This window comes from Lactuca serriola, chromosome 4 (assembly GCF_051521515.1).
Source record: "Lactuca serriola cultivar US96UC23 chromosome 4, Lser_US96UC23_V15, whole genome shotgun sequence".
In the NCBI taxonomy this organism is placed as follows: domain Eukaryota; kingdom Viridiplantae; phylum Streptophyta; class Magnoliopsida; order Asterales; family Asteraceae; genus Lactuca; species Lactuca serriola.
The window spans coordinates 20972203-20981238 of NC_136411.1; positions in this window are offsets into that span (position 1 = coordinate 20972203).

The following is a 9036-nucleotide window of genomic DNA, read 5'->3' on the forward strand; positions in this document are numbered from 1 at the left end:
TCACCAACCCTCTCCCACTTGGGGTTCAAACCCACACCAACTGAAGCCCACAATCAATCATCTCCCCATTGGGGCACAACCAATCCATCCCCACAATGACCTTGCTCTCACACATAGGAATAGGAAGCAAATCAATTGGGTACTACTTGTTGAATAACTCCAGGGTACACCCCGGTGAACCCTCGACACTCGTACAGGACGGTCGTCGGCAATCTCCACCTCTAACGGATAATCTAGCTCCCCGGAACATCGTGAAACCTCTTGCTAAGCGCAAGAGATACATAGGATCGGGTAGCCCCCGAATAAAAAAAAAACAACACTGGAATACCGTTCACAAGGAACGACCTTAAACAACAAAACGGATATATAAGCATAAATAGAAATATAAATAAAGAGATAAAGAGAAGATACATACCCGTAACCACATCAGGTGTTGCATGAGCCTCCTTGGTTGTCAGCTAAAATTCTCAGCTCCTCACAACTGGCGCCTCCGCGTTACCCTAGCGACCATCAGTGATCCTCATGTCCACCGGACCGGGTACGAAAACTGGTCGTACCGATGTTAAACTCAGGTAGTTGCCCTTCTTGTGGCCCATATGATTGAAATGAAAGAAAATAAGATGAGATACCTAGGTGGTGTTGGTGGCAGTGCAATCCCTGCTGAAGTGACCACTCTTGCCGCACTTGAAGTAGACAGAACCACCTACTGTACAAAATTCATCGTGATTCTTACCGCACTTCCACAAAAGCCCCAGCTCTGCTGGCCCTTGATCTTAAATCATAAACCTTAGGCCTCTTTCCCAAACCCTCTGATATGTGTGCGTGAACCAGCTTCCTCTTTGTCACACCCCAAAACCAAGAACGGCGGAAACGTTCTGGGGCGGAGGACGTCATGTATAGTATCACAACACAGTAAATGTAAATAAGCAAACAACATCATCCATTGCATTAAATATATAATTTTAATACAAGCGTGTTCTGTACAGTTATAGACACCAAAATAATGTAATTCAAAATAATAAGATGAGTCTTGAATACGCTCCATCTTCTCAAAAGCTGGCCTCGGTACCTGTCTACTGGTGACCTGAGAATACAAGTTATTTTGAAAGAGTTTATCAGCATTAAGCTGGTGAGTTCATAAGTATTTTAGTGTCAATGTTTGTTGTCAAAAACGTTTGAATCTGTCTCAATGTATAAGTTTGTAAAGATGTAAGTAAGTATTTGAAAGTGTTTGTAAAGGTTTGAATCTCTCAGAAAATCCTATATTTTCTATTAAAGAAACCTTCTACCAAGGCTTAACTGTTTTGTATACTCGTTTGTTGTAAAAGTGTGTAATTTCCCAAGTGTAACTATCATTTAATAAAATATAGTTTGTACATTAATGCTTAAGTGAGGTTATCACTAAAATATGTAATGGGTAAATCATTGTAGTACTGTAGTTTTGTATAATAGGAACTACTGCTGTACTAACTACCTTAAACCGGATTTATATTAAGGTATAATGTGATAAATTGCACCATGCTATCGACTAGTAACAACGACATAATGAATGGTCGTAATAAAGAAATGACGTTTGGCACCCGCAGACCTGCAGGTCCGGCTGTAGCTAGCAGCAAGGTGTAGGATAGTCAATCCAATATAGATCTATATGCAAACTCACGCTCTCCCTCCAAGAGAATTTTGGCTACAACTCGGGCCATGACATTTAAGGCATGCTCCGACACAGTGGATCACAATTGTTAACGTGTTCATGTATATGTAATGTTTCTCGTTCTAGTATAATTGTATATGTTCTCCTTCTAGTATAGATGTATATGTCCTGTTTCTAGTATATATGTATATGTTCATGTTTCTAGTATAGATGTATATGTTCATGTTTCTAGTATAGTTGTATATGTTCATGTTTCTAGTATAGCTGTATATGTACGATCCTGTGTTACCCCGATGGTAACTAACTAATGATGTGTCTAGTACGTATGTATATGGAAGTACTTTTATGTCTATATATGTATATCTGATATATAATTAATATTGAAACGACCTTCAGATGGTCATCCGAAATCCCACCAGACCACATCCAAATTGAGGAAAAGGAAATAGGGCGGATGGCATTCTTAAGCCCTTTAAACATTATTTATATATCTATACATATATGGGCATGCAATTTATAAGAAGTAAAAGCATAAATAAGATTTTATAAGACATTTGAACCATAAATATTATTTCAAGAAAAGATCGACTTGACGTCAATCTATAAAACAATTTGAAGGCATAAGTTTGATAAAACAGTTTAAGTAATTGGAACATTTGTTCGAATCACAGTTGTAAATAAGTTTGAAAAGTAAAAGAGTTTGTAAAACATTTTGAAGTAAAACAGTTTGATAAACAGTTTGAACAGTGGTAAAATCATTGGTTTCCTAGTTATTAATCACATGTGATTAAATGCAATCACATGTGATTGAAGCAATAACTATAAGTGTTTGACTTGTATTCCCCCCATAAAGTATTTAAAACATTTAAAATCATTTCAAAGGTTGATTAAAGGGGTATGAACTCACTTGTGGTGAGCTGTTTGAATTGCAGTGTCGGATACCGTGCTAGGTGGCAAACGGAGACTTGTTTACACGCACGAGCCTAGTTATCATATAATAAGCATATATATAACTAATTAGCCAAATAATAACTTAACAAATAAGTTAAGACACTTAGTAACATGTAAAACACTTTGCATAAGTGTTAAAGGTCCTAATGGTTGCATCTAAGTTGCTACGGGACAAGGCAATAGGGTTTGAAGCATCAAATGACCTTGTATAAGAGTTCACCACCCAATAAACCCCACCTTTGGAGTTTACGGCCGTGAACCCATGAGTTTACGGCCGTGAACTCCCCACTTGGTGGTTTTGGGTGTTTTGAAGTGCTATCTTAATCCTAGAATTAGCCTAGCATTGTTGGAATAATCTTTGAAGTAGTTTAAGGCCCTAGAATGCTCCATAGAGGAGTTTACGGCCTAAAGACCATATCCCCTAGAGTTTACGGCCGTAAAATCCTCTGGGGTGTTGGTTTTAATTTATTTGAGGCACTTGCACATGTAGGATAGCTTCCATGTTTTTATCTAAGGCTAAAGGGGACAAGAGGCACACATTTGTGCCTTCACTTGGAGTTTACGGCCCAAGTGATGTTCCTTGGCCATAAACTCCCTTTTAGGGATGGTTTTGTTGTAGTTTAATCCCCATTCAAGTCCTAAGTATTCAAGGGTAATTGTCTCAAAGCCTTAGAGGTGTTTAGGGTGCATTTCACCCTTGGAAAAGGGGTTTACGGCCCAAGAGATATCCTTGGCCGTAAACTCCTATAACTCCATGATTTTGAAGTGTTTTGGTGTCCAAAATAGCTACAAGTATTAGAGGGTAAATGTCCTTAAGCTCTAGGGATGGTTTAGGGCACATTTAGCCCTTAAAAAGGGGTTTACGGCCCAAGAAATGTCCTTGGCCGTAAACTCCTATATCTTGTGGTTCTTGATTGCTTTCTAGTCTCTAAAGATCATACATTAAGTCCTTAACTAGTTGTCTAACAAGGAAACGGGACTAGGTAGCCTTAAAGCTCCATTTTGGAGTTTACTCCCCAAGAACGTTCTTGGGCGGTAAACTCCCGGATCTTGCATTTTTGACATGTAATCGATGTTATAAAGCATATAACAAGTAATGAAACACATCTAGGAAAGTAGACTCACAATCTGGGATGAAAACCCGAAGATCCGTCAGAGAGAAAATGGCTTTTCTCTAGTTGGATTTGTGAATAATGAATTAATTAATTCAGAAATCTATTTATAGTCCTGAAATATTTTGGCAGAAAATATTTTTATTCCGGAGATTGGACTATGACATTATGAAACTTGGAATGTTCAAGTTTCACCAATCCAGGAGCATCCACTCTCCTGATATCTCCTGAAACATAAACCCTAATGTACACAAACTTGTTCGGAAAAGTCTGAAAATTACTGAAACTGGACTGGTTTCTATTGAATAGATATTGTTCGTACAAATGGAAATTTCGAGTTGTCACACTCTTTCTCATAGACTCTAAAAAAATCTCTCGATCACGAGCCCGAGCTATCATGCCCTTCAATATCTTGTAGCTAGACATGCTCACAAACTCCCATATCTCATCAACATATCTTGATATCGGGCCTTTTCATCTCCTCGTCTGCCATATACGACGAAATTAGCAAGGCCCAGTCGTTGATCATGGCAGTAATCTATGACACTGTCTCAGTAGCCTGTTGAATGTCCTAAAACTCCCTCACCAACTTCTAGACCTTGATTACTGGTGAAAACTCCGCCCTAAACCTCGAAACAAAATCATCCCAAGTCATTGCCTCAATAGTCTATCTTTCCGAGGCATGGCCTACCTCCTCCCACCATTCATGGGATCTGTCTTTCAAAAGATAGGATGCAAGTCTGACCTTCGCCTCCTCGGGACAGAGGCTAGACCCAAAGGCGTTCCTAATGTCCACCAACCACCATCTGCTAGAAATATGGCCATTCTTCTCGATGAACTCAGAAGCCTCATGGACACGAAACTCTTGGAACTTCAGAGAGCGTGCACCCACCACAACTATCACCTTAATGTGAAATGCGCCTATATGCTCATCCAAAATCTCCATGATACCCTTCTTTATCGTACCAAAGATCACAGGAATTTGCTCTAAAATTATACGGGTAATCTCAGACGAAATGAACTCCCACATCTAATCATCCAAGGGTCCGGCTCCAGATCCTGAAACTGATCCCTCGCCAGGAACTGAACCACCTCGAGTGACCACCATACTAAAAATAAACCATACAAACCATCAGAAAACACTCGAAGAATCTCACACCAAATGGGACCCTTAGTATCCTAACGACTCCCTTGACTCGAGTACGGATCTTGTGCTTCCAGTAGTACGGGCCCAATACTACATTCCGCACCTATTCATACTTTCCTTAATAGTCATCCTGATTTCTATAAGTAACCCCCAACATTCCATATTCCGCTAACCCAAGTATCTGCTAATGCTAACACGCTTCCTAAGTAACCCCTTCCCCCCCCCCCCCCCCCGCCCCTCCCACTAACACCCATTAACTAACTCATGAATATAATTACATGTCATAAATGCTAGATAATTCTTTGACTGCAAGGTCTCACACTATAGCGGTTGGACTCAAACAAGAGTTGCGCAATAGAGTTAAACCTAACCTTCTAAAATTATCTAATTTCTGCAACATTTAAGTTAGCATGTTCGTTTGATAATTAACTAGTATTAGTAGTGGTTATTAAAAGCACAAAGCAATCAACATTCGAAGATTGAGTAATCTGAATCAAAGCATACCCTAAACATGTCATCCTATCAGATAATTGATCCAATGCTAGCATGCTAGTCTACTAGCTCATACAACAGGCATACAAAGGCGTATTTCCTAACATTCTATCGTGCAATCCTAAGTAGATCCTTATCCCTAAACTAGTATATGATTCTCTTATACACATATCACAACATAAAACATATAACATGTATGAGTATTTTGGGAAGACTTACTTAAGATCGATCGATTTCATGCACCACACCCTTTTCTTTTATTAGAAATCCTTCTAGAAAAACGTTTTCTTTTATGAAAAACTTACCAAATCCTCAGTTTGTGTTCAGTCACACCCGAGAGTATGCCTGAATTCCTCAAACCATGGCTCTGACTCCAACTTGTAATGTCCCAAAATTTATAACCAATAATTTCATTTTATAATAGATAAACAACCAACCAATTCTTGTTCATATAAAACCAAAATGGAAAAATCAGAGTATATCATCCATATCCAAAATACATCAGAGTTAATAAATCAAAAAACATAGTGTGTGCAATACGATCATCCCAAGCTCTTCCCCTTCGAACCGGAAGTACCTGAAACATAAAACGAAAACCATAAGCACAAAGCATACTGAGTTCCCCGAAATACCACATACCATACATACAATGGTCCCCGTCCGACCTCCATCAGGCCCCACCTAGTACAGATCTGTCAGTAACTTGTGATGGGCCTTGCCCAACACATTCATCAGGCCCCACCTGACATTGGTCCCTGAATGATATACATACAACACATACAATACATGCAAGATTCATACAGACAACTAGCATCCTATAAACATAAATCAATGGGTCGGCATTGGTGCCTTTGACCCGCCAAACACTATGAGAAGACTCACTTATATCTGCTGAGAAAATAATAACACTCGGGCTGCTGAACTGGAAAATCCCCGTACTAATCACAAGTAATAAACCATAATTAACAATTAGGACATAAACCATAACCTTGATATTCAATCCTTAATCCCGACTCCTAGGGTAAAAGACCATTTTACCTTATCAAGTTTAAACCCAAACCAATAGCAATCCGGACCCTAAAATATACCAAAAAGTCCCTAAGCCCATTTCTGGGAGTACGCCGTGCGTACCCCAACATTACGCCCCGCGTACTAACACCGACCAACCACCAAGACTAAAACCCAGTACATGCAACGTACTTACGAGTACGCCCAACATACTGGTCAGACGCCTTTTTCTCATCAAAAGGCCTTAATGTATACTGACCCTAACATCCAAAACTTAGATACATTTCAACTAAAGGTCTTAATCCATAAAGTCGATAGCTTTAATCCTTTTCATGGCTCTAAAAGGTCCAAACCCTATATCTAGCATTCGACTTCCATAAAATAACCATTAACTCAAGCATGGTTGGTCCACAACCATTCAAGATGCAAAGTTAATGAACAAAGTGATGGGTTTTGAGCATTACAACATTCCTATGGTGCACATGCAACCCTAATTGCTTTGGATCTAGGGTTTTCTCAAGTTATACATGCATAACAATTTTCCAAAGCAAAACCCTAATCTAGCATACATATTTTTCGGATTCAATGAATAAACAAGAGTTAGAAGAATACCTTTTCTTGTTGATTGCTTGATCTTGACCTTCAGGAGTTTAATGCCTCAATTTTTGCACCTCTAATGGAGTCACAAACACCACTAGCAATGAGAAAGAAGGAGAATGGTAATGGAGCTTCATAATTTTCGGCCAAAGGGTTCTTTAAGAATGCATAGCCGAAAACTGTAACCTAGGGTTTCCTTATATAGCTGAGCTGCTAGAGTTTTCCAACTGGAAACCCTAATTTCGCTTGCTTAGGCCCTAAGCAACATATAGACCTCCATATGGCAAGCCTTGGACGAAAACTCTATGAGCTCCCAATAGATTTCCGTCCACTCTATACCAATAGAATCCATTAGCCCATACTGATTTACATAACAAGTCCCCGTTCTTTTAATCAGTCTCTTTTGATCACTAAATTAATTCCAAATTAATTTCTGATCAATACTAATTAAATAATATGATTTCTGAATTAATATATTATTCTTTTAATATATTAAGAAATCATTAATTAACCTCTTTCTCTAAAACTCATCCTATTATATTGTTATGGTGAAGGCAACCCAAAAGGACCATGCTACTATCGGGTCAAGTACATACCAATTATAGTTATGGGCTTAGATACCTAATCCAATAGTCTCCCACTTGGATAAGTCTAATAACTATAACTGCAAGTACGACTTCAGAATCCGATTAGCAATCGTAGATTTTAAAAACCGTTGCCGAACTCTGATCTAGTCAATCACGCGTCCTTTAGATAAGGGATCATATAATCCTCCGTTCTGCAAGATATCGTGTGGACAATGACATGGAACATAATCAATCTCAATGTATAATAGTTTGTTTGCCGTCTTCTGATTTGTATGACATAGAACATAATTAAAAAGATCAATTTAATCCTAACCGGGCCCGACACATAAGTCAACACAAAATCACCGAGGGGGCTAAGATATCGCTTTTACCCTCTTAGGATAAAAAGAAGAGATAAACTTTGACTTATATGCTTGTACTATTTACTCATCAAGTCATACACAACAACTTGTTTTCTAACATCAAGTTACTAACGCGTTTATGCATTATCAATGCACAACCAACTCATAAACAACAATTCATATATCTTGGTTTAAAGATTATACGATATTATTGTCTCACAATCACTCGTGATAAATTCCATGAAGTGATTCAAATGAGCGTGGGTTTAATCCAATACTCAAATCTTATTTCAAGAGCACTCATGAACGTTGCAGCAAACCTTTGTTATGTCTAAACACTTAGTCAATCTACAAACCATTTCATGACAGTCTAACTTCATAACTTACTTCCAAAGTATGATCGATTATGGATAATTTGAACAATATAATTATTCTGGAAGTAAAAACTACAAAGTGAAACAATAGTAAACAATTGACACAAGATAGTAAACTTCACTCATAAATAAAACTCCTTTATTTAATCATCAAATGTCAATTACTTTTATCTATTACAAGTTTCTAAACATCTATCTAATCACTAAAACTAATATCGTCCTTCAAACCAATGCACCTCGCATGTTGTAAGTGCTTAACCCTGCTCAGACCCCCTTTGTGAGGGGGTTTGTTGGGTTCTCCTCTAACGCTACCCTCTTGACTACGAGGAGTCTCTCTTATACCCGATGTGTAATGAAGTGGTATTTTCTGTCGATGTGTCTGGATCTACCATGATCCCTTGGTTCCTTGGTTAAGGCAACCGCTCCTACGTTATCACAGAAAATTTCCATAGACTCCTTTATGGTTGATACAACTCCAATGTCTCTAATGAAGTTCTTCAACCATATTGCCTCCTTCGACGCTTCGCTCGCTGCTATGTAATCTGATTTGCATGTTGAATCAGCCTCAGTCTCCTGCTTGGAACTTTTCAAAGTAACAGCTCCTCCATTTAGGATAAATACCCAGCCCGACTGAGAGCAGAAGTTATCTCTATCGGTCTAAATGTTGGCGTCACTATCCCCTATCACTCTCAAGTCATCACTCCTACCAAGTGTAAGGACTCAGTCCTTAGTCCTTCGTAGGTACTTAATAATGTTCTTTACTACAGTCCAATGAG